This window comes from Aedes albopictus, chromosome 2, assembly GCF_035046485.1.
Source record: "Aedes albopictus strain Foshan chromosome 2, AalbF5, whole genome shotgun sequence".
In the NCBI taxonomy this organism is placed as follows: domain Eukaryota; kingdom Metazoa; phylum Arthropoda; class Insecta; order Diptera; family Culicidae; genus Aedes; species Aedes albopictus.
In genome coordinates, this window is record NC_085137.1 from 4,717,592 (window position 1) to 4,735,206 (window position 17,615).

Here is a 17,615-nt window from a genome sequence, read left to right on the forward strand (position 1 = left end):
TGGTTTGCGATGTGAGCGCCGGCTGGCTGGTCCAACACCATCATATTCTCTTTTTGTATGCTAGGTATAATGAGTTTCGTCTGACGAAGGTGATGGTTTGGCTTGGCGTGGCTACCTCTCTGTTTTTGTTTTTCGTAACAATCGCGTTTTCGAATCGCATGCGTGCGTTTCTTACAATCGGACTAGGTTCGTTCGTAGCCACATAGCCAGTCGAAGTGTCGAGGTGTTTCTATGGAAATTCGTAAGGCTTTGGCAATAGTCTTGGAGGCTATGTAGTATACGGTCTTTGGGAGTACCCCAGGTACGTACGTACGTGAAGGTACGACACTGTTGCATGGCGCAGCCGATTGTTTTCATCTAACAACGAAACGAATGAAGCGCAATTTTGGCACGTCAAAAGCGATTAGCTAGATAGGCATCAACGGTTTTCCGATGTGGTAATGTTTGAAACTTACGAAAAGCTTTTAAATATGATGCAATTGTGGCACTAAGGCTATAATCTGGAGTAAACAGGAAATAGTAAAATATACAGAATTCTAATCTATATTCAGTCTAATCATGATTAGCTTTGATCATTTGTTTCTGATAAGCAAAGTTAAGCATTGGCATTGAATAATGAAAGTACTTTATCAATACTTCAAATGTTTTGTACAAGTATTTGTTACTGAACTGTGTTCTTACATTATACATATACTTTATCATTAAAACATTCTAACCCAAGCATGTCTTCAAATTTCAAACAGTTTAAGTTATCTGAAAGCTAGTTTGCTTAAAATTTCAACCTAACTCGATCCTGGGCAATAGAGAGTGAAATCTTCGGCTAAGGTGTTTATAACAAGGCCTGGAAACCAACACTTGTTTTTATTCGCTGGTAATGCTGGTAATACGGGCCCATATAGCCGAGGCGGTAAACGCACGGGTATTCAGCATGACCATGCTGAGGGTGACGGGTTCGATTCCCGGTCGGTCCAGGATATTTTCGTAAAGGAAATTTCCTTGACTTCCTTGGGCATAGAGTATCTTCGTGCCTGCCACACGATAAACACATGCAAAATGGTCATTGGCAGAGGAAGCTCTCAGTTAATAACTGTGGAAGTGCTCATAGAACACTAAGCTGAGGAGCAGGCTTTGTCCCATTGAGGACGTTACGCCAAGAAGAGAGAGTGAGAGAGCTGGACTTTTTATTAGTTTAAGCACAATGTGCTGAAACATTTTAAGTGTAGAATTAGCATAAGTTAAAATACACGTAAATACAAACAAAAAAAAAAATGTGCTGAAACATCCAGCAAATTAAACTGATAATCAGCAAGGTTGTCCAAAAAACAGTTAAATTCCTCTAGAATTTTAGCAATTCGTAGTTGAAAATGTTTGGTGTGATGACATTGAACTTCGTGAGTGAGATCTATTTATTATTCCGTAAAATATTAGTTTTGTGTTTCTTATCATGTAATCCAAACTTTTTATCAGCACTATAAACTAATTGGTTGTCTTTATTTTCTCCCTGAACAGGTTGATGATCTTTTCGTTCGTCTGAGTGGCGTTTGCGGAATCAATCGTCGAATCCAACCCACTATTGTTCTGGATTATGTGCTGTGTGTAGACAAGGTGGTACCACAGGAGAAGAAATCGTAAAATAAGCACGTGAATAATTGCGCGACCGACCACCATCGAAACCAGTTAGTAAAGTTGTTCAACAGGAGAAGCAAGAAGAGAAGAGAATAAAAGTCGATCTGCGTGAAATCGAATCAGTGCAAGTGCTTTGTGTGCCGGACTTTCTCCTGAAAAATCGACGCAGTGAGAAAAGAGCGAATATAGGTCTGAAGGAAGTGAGCAAGCAAAAATCATAATAAAAATCTTTTCACTCTTACTGCAAACAATTATCCTATCAACAACGATTGCTCTGTTTGGGGTCTTGTGTGTACGTAAAAGTTCGGCGTTCGCGCGTCTCTGCGCCCGTCCCAGTCGGCCGGAAGTGCAAAAACCAAGATTGTGTGGCGCCGTGGTGGTGTTTGTCGAAAAAGTGAAAAAGTAGCCCACTGCTCCTATAACGAGCAGCCAATTTCATGAGTTTCAAGTGAATTACCATCCTACTGTTGTGTTGCGTTGTGTCGTGCCGGAGACGTCGTCCGTAAGCATCCTAACAAACAGGTCAGGCTTACAGCGGCATCTCGCACGCAGCAGAATCTGGACAAGCTGGAAGCGATTTGAGCAGACGAACACCACAAATACGGCACATCACAGCGGAGCAAACGTTCTTCGCACCCAGTCAAGGTGAGATTTTTTAATAATATTTATTATGTAGGAGGGAGCAACGAAATCATTATAAAAGGTTGAGTTACGATATAACCTTAAGGTGAAACTGGAAGCATTTCCTCACTTCTTGGTTTTTGATTTTTTATTAAATAACGAAGCAATATTTTCAAAATCGGTTTTCGTGCACATGAAGAGCATGGATCAAGGTATCTTCTGATTTTTTTTTGTTGTGGAAAATGTTTTTCGTTTTTGCAGAAACCATTTTTGAACAAAATTTCACAAAAAAATGGTTTCTGCATAAATGGAAAACATTTTCCACCTCAAAAAAAATCAGAAGATACCTTGACCCATACTCTACATGTGCACGAAAACCGATTTTGAAAATATTGCTTCGTTATTTAATAAAAAATCAAAAACCGAAAAAATGAGAAAATGCTTCCAGTTTCGCCTTAAGTAAGCAGGTAACGCACTTCACCCTGGCCAAGATCACAGGGTTCGACGGTGAGGGATGTTAATTTAAATTCTTGTAATGGAAATATCACCTTTAACACTTTAATGCGCCTCCAACGGTTCATTGCGAACCGGCTGCTACAGATGGAGTATGGCTGATTTATCAGAAATGCTCGATAAACAGGAGGAACCTGCTAGGGCCCAGTAGTTTCTATACCCAGGAAACAGTTCCGGTCGATTGAATCTGGGAAGGTTTCGAGAGTCGTTGTGAATCATAATGAAAGTATTTGTGTTTTGTGACGAGTCTTGGAAACTTTTTTGAGTCGGCAGACTTTAAACTGTTGCCTGGGCTTCCCACTATTCGGTTAATTTTAACAAATACAAATTCAATTCAAATATGAAATAATTAGTAGTATCCATTTGCTAATACATAGTTCTCAACATTTGATGTGCTTTCGTGATTTAATTTTCTCTATCATTATTTTTATATCTGATAGTTTTGTGAGTAAACCCTAATATGTTTCTAATGCCTAATGCTTAATAATATTTTCTTGCAATATCAATTTAAAATAACTAAGAAACTAATAGTGGGAAGTGCAGCATTTAATAGTGCATGCTTAATAAGCATTGCTTATAGATTCGAAGCTAACGTGTGATCAAGACTCAATCGACAAAAACTGACTACTTCGACTTTGACTAACGCATACTATTCATGACAAATTAGATATGTTTACATTTTTCAACTGAGCATATTAAAGGTTTTTTTTTATATTTGGACTTATTTGGACAGATGCTGATAGTGCTAGGGATGTGGACGAAAAACAACTTTCAAAAATAAAAAAAAAACAGTACTAAAATGAGGATCAACAAAAATGGACATAACGAACACATCGACCATCTAACAGATCATAGGCACACCAAAGATTACTGAATTATAGGGCACAACATAAATTTGAACAATAACATTCTTTAAGCCTTGACATGACAAAAAAAACAAATACGAAATCGACCATATGACAAAACCGAAACTTTCACACCTTCTATCGTAACCTTCTGAGTCAGTACCAGAGATGCCAGATATACAGATTTTTCTGTATTATACAGATTTTTAGAGGTTGATACAGACAGGATACAGAGTACAGAAAAAAATACAGATTTCATGATCATGATACAGATTTTCCTCCACATATTTTTTCCTCATACATTCACGCCAGATGGAAAAAAGTAATAAAAAATATTGAGAGTACAAATCCAATTAATTATTCATATTTTTCACATTTGACCGCAATTATCAATCATTCTTTCGAATTGAATTTAATAAAACAATATATTACGAAACATAAAACGTCCTAGATATGCAATAGGCATACGTTAAGGGCGGGCTTCTTTACGTTTTCATCACGTTGAAATCTTAATCTTGTAAAATATAACTTTTCAACCTTCGCCCAAAATTAAGTTTTTCAGCATATTTTCAAAAAATATGTTGTTATAAGTATGAAAACATTGAATAAATTTGTTGTAAGGAATTGTAAGGAAAATTTAAGCTTGAAGTACTAAACATGAAAAATAAAATAATAGTTAGAAACTTTGCTAAGCAAAAGACCTAGTTTTCTTTATGCTTTTCATTCTTATATGTAAATGAAAATAATGAGAAAACTTACGAATAATGTTTTCGTTAAAAAATTGAAAATAATGACAGTTTGTTATTCTGATATTCTATTCTTATTTTATCAACGCATCCCCTGGCTTTTGCCCATCTGCGTTGTTTTTTCACTAGGCAATACGTCTACCAATTGATAAAAAAAAATAATGACAGTTTTTTTTAATAATAATACCGAATCGAACTTGAGGAGAAATAGCCAGTACACACCCTTTCAAACAACTGAGTTACTAACTATAAAATTGTGTTTAAGATTAAAAATCGATAAGAGCTTTTGAAAACTACAGAGTACGAAAATAGCTTGCAAAAATATGATGCATCGAATGTAGCAAAAGGAACACGTCATATGTGATGGAAATTTTTGAACATTGTCAACGTTACCTTGCAGATGAAAAGAAAAGAATTGCGAACGCGAATTGAACTCATGTCTTTTGGGTGTGAATATCACTTCGACCATCTTAGCTTGTTGAAGCACAGAGAAGGCGGCATGGTAGGTTTTTTTAATTCCGGTAAAAGGCGGAGAGGCGTCTAGTATATGGAACACCGGTAATGGGAAGGGTTTTTTTAAAGAAATTTTTGCAGAGATTTTCTAAGAAATTACTAGAGGGCATTCTTAACATATCCCTTGATTAATTTCTCCAGAAATAGATTTATATGGGTTCCTTCTTAAACTGCAGCAAGAAAAACTTTACACACTCTTTTGGAGATTTGTTTAAAAAATTATCGAAAATTTCTTGTCCACTGATAACTTCATTAATATCTCTACGCATTCTTTGAGAAATACATTCAGAAATATTTCCAAAGAATTTATACGGAAATTCCTTAAGAAATATCGGAAGAATTTATTCCTGGGATCTTTGCAAATGTTTTGTAATGCGATCCATCAAGAATTTCCCGAAATGTTTCTCCAGGTATTTCCCCAGGGAGTTCTTAAGAAACTTCTTCTAGGATGTAAAAAGAGAAATTCGGGTTAAGTACTGTTCCTTTGTTTAGGAGCTGCGTTACCCCTTAACCCACCCTGAAACATGCCGCTGGATCAACTATTCCATAATATGAGATCCTTTGAGCTAATTAGCATAGAGAGCAGGATGGTTACGTCATCATTGCACGATCGATGCGGGTCGATCGGCAAGAGACCTGGAAATATAAGATTCAGTGCAATTTGAAGCTATTCGGTGAACGGTCACCAACTTTTACATTAAGAATAATATGTGTATATATTGTAATATAATACCTACCTGACAAGTAAAATAAATGTAGTTTTGTGAATACACATCGTACAAATAACTGTTTTAATGTGACCTATGTGGAAGAAATCGCCAAACGCTGGAAGGATTCAGCAGAAAGCTCCAGGGGAGCTTAATTACCTTCAAATATGGATCGTGGAGATCGTGGCAGCCAATTACTTACCCCCAAGGAATTGTTCTTCCGGAGGCCTTACTCCTTTACGTGTTGTGGGTCGGTGGATCAGCCCCAACACCTTTTAATTCCACTAAGAATTTGCATCCCTTGACAGATACGTATTTCGACCTCAACTGTTAGGTCGTCTTCAGTGTCTCGTACTTGACTCGACTGGACTTGACTGTAGTCGAGTCAAGTACGAGATACCGAAGACGACCTTACAGTTGAGGTCGAAATACGTATCTGTCAAAGGATGCAAATTCTTAGTGGAATTAAAAGGAACAGTACTTAACCCGATTTTGTTTTTACTTACCACTAACTTCACTTCCTCTAACTTTTTCTTTCAGAATTTCCTGCTTAGATTTCTTCAGAAATTCGTATGTGCAGATATATTCATTATCAGAGATTTCTTCAAAATTTCAAAATAGAGAAGTTACTTCACGGAGTTTTCCTGAAAAAATAAAAATTCTGAAATTCTTCAAGTAAATTATTCACAAATCCTAAAGGAATTTATCCGGAAATTCCCAGGGTTCTTCAAGATTTTTGTGAGAAATTCGTTCAGGGATTTCTGCAGAAACTCCTTCATGTTTTTTAGAAAAAAATGAAAAAAAAAAATGATAAACTTCTAGAGTAACTCTATCAATGAAAGAATTCTTGAAAAATTTCTGCAGTGATTCCTGGAAAATCCGTGGAGGATTTTCTAGAGAAATCTCTTAAAAAATGCAGACATTGCAGACAGTGGTGCTTGTGGATTTTTTAAAGAAATCTTTCATTGAATTTCTAAAGATTCCCTGGAGAATTTTCTGAAGGGATCTTTGGAAGAACTGCTGGAGGTACCTCTGAAAGATTGATTGAAAAAAAATCTCGTGCAGTTTATGAAGAGATTTCCTGGAAGAATTCTTTAAAGAACAAATAAAGAAATTAAAAAAAAATGGAGAACCCTCTGCAAATATTCTTTGAAACATTTCTAGAAAAAAATTGAAAAATGCTTATTATGTAGTTGAAGTTTTGCATCAATTGTTGAGAGAATCTTTTGAAAAAAAAAATCCTGAAGAAAGGTCTAAACAAATCCAAAGCAATGCCTGGAGGAATACCTTAAGGAACTATTGGATAAACTCCTGTAGGAACTTTACAGAAACATCTTTTGAGAATTTCTAGAGGAATTTCCAAAATAAAACCCTGAAAAAATGGAGTAATTCTTTAGGTAGAAATTTAAGCAATAATTTCTGGAATGGTTCTTGAAGTTTATTTTTTATAATCTTTCTATTTTTGTGTATTTTAAATTATGCTAGTTCTTCATACAAACTGGAGGTTTCTGAATTTCTGATAGAATCTCTGAATGTTTGTTGAAGAAAAATATCTCCTGGAATTGCATCTTTTCAAGATACGTGAGAAGAAATTCATGGAGAAACCCCTGGGGAAATTCATTGATAAATTTTCAGAGAAATGCTATAGAAAAACTCCTAAAAAAATTTGGAGGAATATCTCCAAAAATATTGAAAAAAATATATTAACAAAAACAAGTATAACTTATGTAGAAATCCCTGAAAAAATTTTCTCTGTAATCCTTTAAAGAACCCCATGAGCATTTTCGAAAGGAATTTCTGTGGAAACCCATGAACCAGTTTCATGATATTTTTTTGGCTTTTAGTCACAGTTTCATAATACAGACAAATACAGATTTTCTAAAATCCTGATACAGATTTTTGGAAAAATCATCTGGCATCCCTGGTCAGTACGCAACAGTGTCTTACTGGACGACATGTCCGTGCACGGCTGGTGAACTGCTTCTGAAGGATTACGTTCTCTGTCCTATCCAAAGGCCTAGTGAACTGTCGTTGTCCGCGCAAACGCAAACGATTGTGCGCACATTGATGGGAGAGGTTTCTACGTCCGTCGGCGTGCCGCTAGGAAACTTTAAAAAAAAAAAAAGTAAGCAGGTAACGTACTTCTGATTTTCCGAAATGTACATGAATCATCGTCACCTGTTGCGTCCTTATCGATGTTCATGTTTATACTTTTCAGAGATAGTTTCAGCTTTGCTTTTTTTGATCGATCGTTCAGAGATAGTTTCAGCTTTGCAGTCTTGTTTTAGTGGAACAGACTTTTTAATTTGGTCCGACGTTTCGACACCCTCAGGGAAAAATACTTGTTGTTCTTTGACTTGGTAAATGGTTGAGAATAAAATCCAGTAGTTTTTTCCCTTAAGAAGACGCCGAAACCGATGTCGAAACGTCGGACAAAATTATATAGTTTGTTCACACTAAAACAAGACTGCAAAGCCGAAATTATCTCTGATCTCCAATCACAGCCGAACCAGAATAGTTTCTACTTTTCGTTTGTAAATACAATGCCAATTGACAGTTATCCAATGTTTCCTGAGATTGAAAATATTGAATAATAGCCCGAAAAAATATGATTTGTCAAAGGGTACCAACATCACTAAAAAATATTACCTAGGAGATTACCAGAGAGTAATTTCGTTCCTGTCAACAGGCACTAAAGGTCGAAAATTATTTCCTCCATAGAAATTTCTCATTTAAAAATAATTCTTCGACGGAATTAGATGAATATGATGCAATAGTTTTTTTATAATATGATTGTATTCATATTAGGTAAACCCAACTGCCAACTACTTCTTTCAAAAGGAAAACTATTGAAAAATAATCAAAAAACTCTGACAATGTAATTGACTATACAACTACAATTTGTTTCGTTGAATTTGAAAAATTCAGCGACTTTGCTATAACATTTAATCATTTTTTTAGCTTTCTTGGCATAGAAATAGTTGTTCAATGCTTTCTTGGCATAGAAAAAGTTGTTCAAAGGAGAGAATTAATCTGAGGGTATAATCAAAGAATAAGAATATCAAGAACGCCAACTCCACTGATGCTCACGGGGACACTAACGCAGCGCTATCTGCGGATGAAAGTTCAACCTTGATGCGGTAGTGTGCGTTACTGAGTGTATACGGATACCAAAACATACGCAGACCACCTTCTCTTATGACAAATCACGAACACTGTTACAGAGCGCTTCCACCTTGATACACTTACAGAGCGCCACTTGTATTGTCGCTTGACGTTTACATAGAAAAAGGCAAGAGAGGACATTCTTTTTACTTTTATTCTTTGGTATAATTCTATGCATTACCAATATCAAAGTCTTGCTGTATGCAACATACATACTAATAAAATGTTATTCAAAAATCTAAGATTTTGAGAGAAATCGACAAATCAAAACAAATCGATTTCCGGCAAATTTCCATGAGTCGATGTTAAAAAGATTGTATATTTATGGCCGGGAATTTGAGTCACAGATTATTTTCGACACAATGATGTGAATATTTGCTTATCGTCGATACATATCTAGAAATTGTAATAAAAATACTTACAAAAGTTATCATGTAATGAGAAGTCCTGGAGGCACGACTACAAATGACGTGAACGGCAATGCGGACCAAATATTCGACATCTCGTCGAAACTTGGAATCCTTTGCAATTCTGGATTTACACCTCCGGGAGGCAAACAAAAACCTTGTCCAATTCATGTTTGGCCTTCTCAGACACCTTCCAGTCATTTCCCTCTTAGACTTTTGTCTATTCAAAACTTTGTTTTTTTTGTTATGGGCTTTCTCCTCATAATGTTCTGCTAGGGTGTCTACTGAAGAAATCTGGAAAACCGGAATATCGGAATAACACTCAGGGATATTTTGCACCGATAGTAAATACAACACAATTGAGCCGTATCAATGAAAAGTAGCGAACTACTTTTGTAGATATACTGAGAAGTAAAGGCTAAAGATGTTCACTACATAATTATTGGTATGAATAGTAAATTTATCCAATGTGCATTCTTACGAATGCTGAAAGTTCTTACTGAAAGCTTGTGGTTCCGTAAAGAAGTTGTTTATTCCTGAGTACTGCCAGAGTCTCTCGGAGCTCTTCCTATGTCTTGTCCAAAGAAGTTGTCGTAAGATTTCTTGTGTGGTATCTCCACAAGAGTTTCTCTCAGGATTTAGCTCAGATTTTGTTGCGAAAGTTCTCATAGAGTTTTTCTCGGGATTTCTCTTGAAGATTTTCCGCAATTATTACTGTTGTTTCTTGTTCTGTTTCTCAAGGACCTTCTATAGGAGTTATTGCTGGAAATAGAGCTTCTCGAAGGATTTCTTAAGGGATTTCTTAATTTTTCCAGTGATTTCTTCAAGAAATTTCTTCTTGAGTTTATCCCCGGAGTTTTACAGGAATTTCAGCTGGGATATTTCTTCAAAGTTCTCGCAGGATTTCTTCGGCTGTTTCATCGGAGATTTTTCTCGGAGTTTCTATCAGGACTTCTCTTAGTAGATTGCTTCTTGTGTTAGTCTTGGGATGTTATTCAAAGTTTTTCGGAATTTCAAAAGGAACTTTGGAAAATTCGTAGGAGAAACTCCGGGTCTCTCACGACTTTTCCGGAGTACTTTTTGAAGTTCCTACCAGAGCTACTACTGATATTTCTGATGAATTCTATCCCGTGATTTCTTTTAGAGCTTCTTCCAAGCTTTTCCTCGTAGTTATTTACAGGATCTCTTGCAGGGATCTTTCTGAGATTGTTTTTACAGATTTTTTCAGGATACTGCCCAAAGCTCGTCCTGGAATACTAAGAGTTTTTCTCGGAATGTCTCCTGAGATGACTTACAAAGTTCTTTGTAAGAAAGTCTCGGAGAAATTTCGAAAGGAGGTGAAATATTAAAAGAAACACGGACCTATTGAAGCAATCTCCAGAATAATTTTAGGACTTTGCAAGAATTTCTGAAGGAATTTTTGGTAAATTTCGGAAGGATCTCCCGGAGAATTCAACGGGAAACTCTGGAAGAATATCGGTTCAACCCCTGGTTGAAAACCCGGAAGGTATTCCGGCAGAGACCTCGTGAAAAAGTTCTGTAGAAATTCTGGAGACTCTGGTAGAAATTCCAGGAGCAACTCTCAGAAATCCCTAAAAAATACCGAAAAAATCTCGGAAGGAACTGTATCATGGTAATTATTTGAAAATCGCAGTCCGAGAAATTCCGTGCGTTGGTGTGTGGTCATAACAGGTCCGCTATATCGCACTACTTTCGAAATGTATTTTTACTGATTTTTTAAGTATTTGGATGGCATTTTTTAAAGACATTTCTAGTGGAAGTATCAAATCAATTTCTTGAAATCGACCCAAAAGATTGTGGGGAAAATCTAGAAATATTCCCTAACCGATTTTCATTTTATTTTCGGAAGATTTTCGCAAGAATGTGGAGGAATTCAAGGATGTTTTCGATCACTTGGCAATCGTTTGACTCATTTGTCCATAACTCAGTTCAGAAGCCTTATATTGGTATGTTGTATTCGGCAAAGCTGTAGATTAGTGTTTTCCTACAATTTAATTATCATCAAGGACGCCATATTCTAACTCTAATATTTACGCCGTAAAAGTGTTAGTACCAGCTACTCATACTAAACGATCGAATTTTCCGATCGTTTAGTATAAGTAGATGGTACGTATATATATAAAAAGTGGAATATGGCGTCCTTGGTGATAATTGTAGGAAAAACACTAATCTATAACTTTGCCGAACATCACATTTCAATATTAGGTTTCTGAACTGAGTTATGGATAAATGAGTCAAACGATTGTCAGGTGAACGAAAACATCGCTGGAGGAATTTAGCGGTCGGTGGAATAATAATAATAAATCTCAAAAAAGTGTAATCAGTTTTGTACCTTTTATTTTCGCCCTATTTTGCCCTATTTTCAACAAGTTCATGAATATACAATTTGAGCTAATGCTTGTATTATAAATTTTCAAAACACCCCTCTGGATAAACCTGGAAAACTCAGAGAATTTTAGTTTGTCTAATCTAGACTAAGTAGACACCCTTTTACTTTTGAAATATTCTAAGAGGTAGCTTAAATAAACATCGAGTAGGTATAGAGTGACGAAGGGTATTATCGGCAGGTTTGTTCTCTTCATCATGGGGGATTTTAGTTGGCTAAATTATCTGAAATTTGGGCATATGACTCAGCTTGGTTAGACGAAATTCAACATTTTGAGGGGGTGACACAAATAAATTATACAAGAAATTTTAAAATTTCAAGGTGAAATTAGAGCCGCCCAGAAAATTTCTTAACAAATCCGATGAGTTTAACGATTTTGCCTGATGAGTGTAGATAGCTTTTTTAGACGCCATAATTCTTCTGCCTTAGTGGTGACTGTACACATGGTCATAAATGGTATGACTTTGGGATAATAATTGACCTACCGGCAACGCACAATCTGTTGCAGATGGTCAAAGATACTATTTTAAACTTGTATATTGGTTTTCAACAAATAATAGCTATGTTACAAATTATATGTGGCCGAATATTGAGGACATTTTTTTCACTATGCACCCAAATCTTGACTTATAACATTCGTTTGAAAGCGCATAAGTAAAGTGACGTCAACAACATCGATAAAGTGACGTCAACAACATTGCTTGCGTATGAACCAGAAGGAACAAACAGGAAGAAAGATTTTTTGGGCGGTGACTGTAAAAAGATAACACAGCAATAATTAAGAACGAACTTTAGTTTGAGTGATTTGGTTATGATTTTATGAAAGTTTGGTCCCGGAAATGCAATCTGAAAGTAAGATTAGTGAACAAGCAGTGATAATGCTTCAGCAGAAATATTGAAATAAAATGAGAAAATAAGCGGTTGTAGCGCTTGAAAAGCAAAAGGCCAACTTTTGTACCATAGACCAACGTTGCATCCTATCGCATCGAATTACGTAGAAAAGATTAAGTAAGTTCTTGGATTTTTACGTTGGCTTACTAGCAACTGGTGAAACATGCATTGCCTAGTATGCGTCATTGGATGAAAGTGTAGTTTCTAGTGCCCTAAAGTATGAGAAAATCCTTAAATGCTCATTTTTGAATTTCTGCTATGGAATCACATTTTTCACATGCAATACTATAGAAAATATAAAAGTTTATTCGTTGCAGCAATTTAGCGCATCTTGAGCAATTTCGATGTCTCTCAAATTGACTAATTTTGATAAGTTGGTTTGGTTGACCGCTAGGCATAATTAAATGTTATGCACACGGGACACTCACGTGTAAAATGTCTGGAGGGTTGAAATCTCTAAGTGCCATGATTAGTCAGCTTAACATTTACTTTAAATCCCTCAAATACACCTTCAATTCTTTACATCAATAATGGTGCAAGAGTTCCGCTAATCTGCGAAGTGTAACGCTTTCTTGTTGCTCATCCCGTTAAGCTTTATGACAAGGTTTTTGCGCTGCAGTGTGCTCGAATGTGGCACAGGAGAGCATGGTACAAAATGAACTAGCATGGTTTGTGGGATTTTAAAATCCAATGTCATAAGTACAGTTTCTTTACGTCCACCGCAATTTTTCGATTGTCGTATAAGCCGTAAAACACCGCCCATTCAAGCATTTTTTTAAATGTTTATATCATGATTCAAATAAAAACTCTCAAATAAAATCACTAGTTAAAGTATGGTTCAAATAGAAGTTGCCGGAAAATCCTAACCAGTTTATTTTGTAACATTCTCCTCCACTTCATACCTCTTATTATAATAACATCAGTTGGTGTGCAGACCGAATGACTATCACCTTTTTTATTCGTATTGCGCTCTTAAAATGAAACACAAAAGAATGACATTGTTTACTACGAGGTAAGCGGTCTGCTACAGGCATCTGCATTGGCGACGCAAGGCGAAAGCGTAATTAAACAAACGGTAACAGTCGTATGAAAACAAGACGGGCTCATAAACCAGCTCATGATAATGAATGAAAATAAAAATTCATATTTCCTGTTCAGTCATTTGCACATTTTGATCGCTTAGTTTAAGCTTTTTGCAAGCTCAACTATACACGGTTATGATTAGAATTCGCTATGAAAAATGTTATGATTCAATCCAAGGATTTGATATCTTAATCCGTTGATCCTTTTATCAATTTCTAGCAGCGTTTACCCATCTGAATTAGTTTTAGCCGAAAGCTGCTTAAACGATGGGACTACTTACGTTTGTGAACTACGTGTAATCTTAGTTTATTCCTTATTATTTTATCCATTTCAATACCTCACTATCAAACAGTGATCTTCTAATGGCTTCGCGTGGTGACATGCCATCGCCTTTACAGAGTCGGCAATTGATGTTTACAGCTGGCCTTGAACGACGGTCGACCGCAATCAAAGTTCATCGTTGCAGTAGCAGCGGATGTGGCAGCGCAGCGGCTTGATTTTGAATAACACCAGCACCTACCTCTACATATTCACAAATACGACGATTTTGCTTCGCTCGCTGGAGCTTTCAAACTCTGGCGTGGTGCTTTGCATTTTGTAGAGTCCTCAGCATGTTTGATCAATAGACCAAATACATCAACGAGCATCGAAATTCAGTTCATATAAGACAAGACTATCAGTATCAGCACGCGACATGCGGATTCTCAAACAAAACGAAATCAACTGATTCGTGACAATCGGTCGGGGTGGTGCACGAACGGTTTGATAGACGCGCCCGATTCCGACAGTAACGTGCAAGTAATGATTCAAAAGCTAGTCGAGGCAATACATTAGAAGGAGTGTGATGGCTGTGCACAGAAAAAATCGATTGGCACAAATCAGTCCGCCAACTGACTGATTTCAGTTATCAAACATCTTACCTTCGTCGCTCGGCCTCGAAATTCAGACCATGGCGTGTGACTGGAGCGAAATTCAAGGTTTCTTCATGATCCAATTAGCACAACTGTTTCAGTAGCTCGTTGCACAATCTTATCTCTCTGCATCACGGTGCCGCGCCGCGATGTGAGGTGCTTAGCTTAGATAAAGTGTAGCTTTTGCTAATTTGTGTTAGTGAATTACCTTACCAACAGAACACCGGCAACTGTTATTTCATAGACATGTAGCAATTTGGAACTGTGCAGCAATTTAGCGCATCTAACGAATACCGGTTAAGCATGTGAACACTATGATACTCAGTTGAAAAGCGGATCAGGCTAAGGTGTAGTCAATGCATGCAAATCAAATTGATAAATTTGATCCATAATAAAAATAAACTAATTTTATTAACATATCACCCTAGCTATGTATATTTGAAACTTGTACTCCTGACATCGAAAACTGTTCGGTTTGAGATATGATTCTCATATATTATTGGAAACCAGTACTGTAAAAGGTCATTCTCACCATAAGGACTCACACGATGATTGTCGTCGTAATGTTAATTCGGACGTGAGAAGAAGTATAATGTGACAGTCACGAACATCTTATTCATTGTTCTATCATAACGGATAAAAAATAGTATTGTAAGCTTGGAAGAAACTAACTTATTTATTGCTAAAGAAAAGAGCTAAGAAAATCAAATTTTGTACAATTTTGAGTGAAGTGTTAGATGTAGTTAAAATTTCTGATTCATAAAAACATTGCCTCAAAATATTGCTCCGTAAAACGTTATAACGTTAAAAATGTAACAAGGAAACCCATAAAAAAGTCCAATATCGTCAAAACTACGTGTGATGGCCACTCAACCAGGAAAATTTTGAATTAACCAGAATTAAGCCCGTCAAAATGCCGGAAATTCGCTCAAAACGCCAACATTGTTTAGTATCGGATGTTCAACTCTACTTATTGTCTTACATTTTACTATTACATTCATCTGATCTGATAATCAATAATTAAAAGTAGCGCACTTTGCTACTTGTAGATCTTATCAGAAGTAGCGTACACAGAGTTTACTACATTGTTGAGATAAATAAAAAGTTTTCGAATATGTAGCGTTTACTTAGCGTTTCCTACATGTGCTTTCAGTGGCGTCTCGTAACCTCACTTTTTATATGTTTAACGACCCTAAAACATAGATATGCGTAGAATTCAGGATAACAATCAAATTTAAAATGGGCAGAAATGGCTATTCTCGTCATTTTCTACAAATTTAGGTCAATTTGTTGAGAAAATTCAAGAATTTACATTCGTTGAACAGGTATGTTTGAGGTTAGGGAATCGCCACTGGCTTTCACCACATGTTAGTAGTCAGAACTGTCAAAACCATTAAATTTCCCGTAATGCTAAAGGTTGTGGAAGTATGTGGTTCCGTGAAAACGTTGAAAATTCCTCCGGAAATTAATCGAAAAGCAAGTTAAATCAAGAAGAAATCTGGATATCCGTACTAGAGAAACAAAAGTAGGGCTTCAAGATCTAGCAGATATTTCCGGTGAGCCGATGATTCAGATAAGATGCTGCAAATTTCTTGTGGATGCTGAAGAATCTGGAAGTTTCGATCCATCCAGAAACTCCGCTACAAGGATTTTCCAAAAATTCCGTCAGGGTTTCTTTTTTTTTCTAGAAATACCTCTTGGAATGCCTACCAGGATTTCTCACAAGATTCCTTCCGTTTTTTTCATGCCGTTTTTCTTGGTATTCCTTTTTAAATTCCTCTCAGAGTTTCTTCCAAATTTCTACCGCAAGAATTTAATGATTGTTCCTTGTGAGTTCTTCTGAGATTTCTGAATTCACACCGATTTTTCCGGAGTTTTCCACAGAAATTCTTCCAGAGGTTTTCCCGGTATTTCTCTCAGAGTCTCTCGTGAGATTTTTCCTGCATTTTGGGTAGACATTTTCGTGAGATTTCTACCAGGATTTATCCCGAGATCTCCACAAGAGCTTCTCTAAGGGTATATCACAAATGTTATCGCGGAGTTTCTCCCGATATTTCTCTTAAAAAAATTTCATGATTGCTTCCGGTGTTGCTCTGGGGACTTCTGCAGGAGATCTTCCCGGGATTTATCCCAGATTTGGTACAGAAGAAATTTCTAGAAATTCTACTAGAACTGAAACTCCTCCAAGGATTGCATAGGGAGTTTTCCACGAATTAACTACAGCAGTTCCTCCCGGGATTTCGTCCGAAATTTATCCTGCGATTTCTGCAAGAAATTTTCGTGAGCTTTCTTCTAGAGTTTCTCCCTGGATTTTTACAAGAGTTTCAGCTGAGATATTTCCTAAAGATTCTTGCGGGATTTCTTTTCTTCAACAGAGATTTCTCCCGAGACTTCATGCCGAAAATTGTTTCCGGTGTTGGTCCAGATATGCCTTAGAATTTGAAGTAACCCTGACCTTCATCCTGAGATTTTTTCGAAGTGCCTTTTGGGATTTGTGCAGGAGCTCTTGCTGATATTTCTCGTGAAGTTTTTCCCGTAATTTTCTGCAAAAATCTCCCAACAATCTCGAGGGAAACTGTAGGAAAACATTCTCGAAAAACCACTGAGATAAATTCCTAAAGAAACTTTGGATTAGTTTAGGAAGAATCTCCGGGTGGAATTCAGCGAAAAACTCTGAAAGCATTTCGGGAAAACTCTAGTAGAAATCCAGGGAACAACTCTCACAAATCCCGAAAGAACAGCGAAAAAATCTCGCAATGAATTATTTATAGGAGCAAATACGTGAAAAAAACCTCTGGATGGAAAACTGGGAGAACCGGGGAAAGTCAGTAAAAAACTCTAGCAAACCTCAAGGTAGAAGTCGTGAGAATAGTTCTGTGAGAAACTGCAATAGAATTTAAATTAAGGAGGCAAAAATCATTGATAGAATTTTTGAAATCTCAACATTACTACAATATCAGCACAGAGAACAGATATCGAAGATTATGTAGTTTCGAAACTGTGTAAGGAATTTATAAGTCATATGGTTTGTAGGGTTGGCACGGTAAAGGCTGGGTATGCTGCGCAATTCAGATCCCATTGTGATCCACTAGCCTCTGCCCAGCAACTCCTATCCCTACCTCCACGCGGTACCGGCCGGAAACTATGAGCAACCTTAGGGAAGATTGGGTAACCAACCCC

At 36.7% G+C, this 17,615-nt stretch overlaps 1 protein-coding gene across 6 annotated transcripts in view; it reads left to right on the forward strand.

Moving 5' to 3' along the window:
- Positions 1-17,615, forward strand: part of LOC109404606 (E3 ubiquitin-protein ligase Ufd4) — a 117,860-nt gene that overhangs the window by 48,774 nt on the left and 51,471 nt on the right. For all 6 annotated transcript variants that reach the window (XM_062849033.1, XM_062849034.1, XM_029864376.2 and 3 more), the window contains exon 2: positions 1,510-2,271. The gene's annotated coding sequence lies outside the window, so the exon portion shown is untranslated. The remainder of the gene's footprint in view (positions 1-1,509; positions 2,272-17,615) is intronic.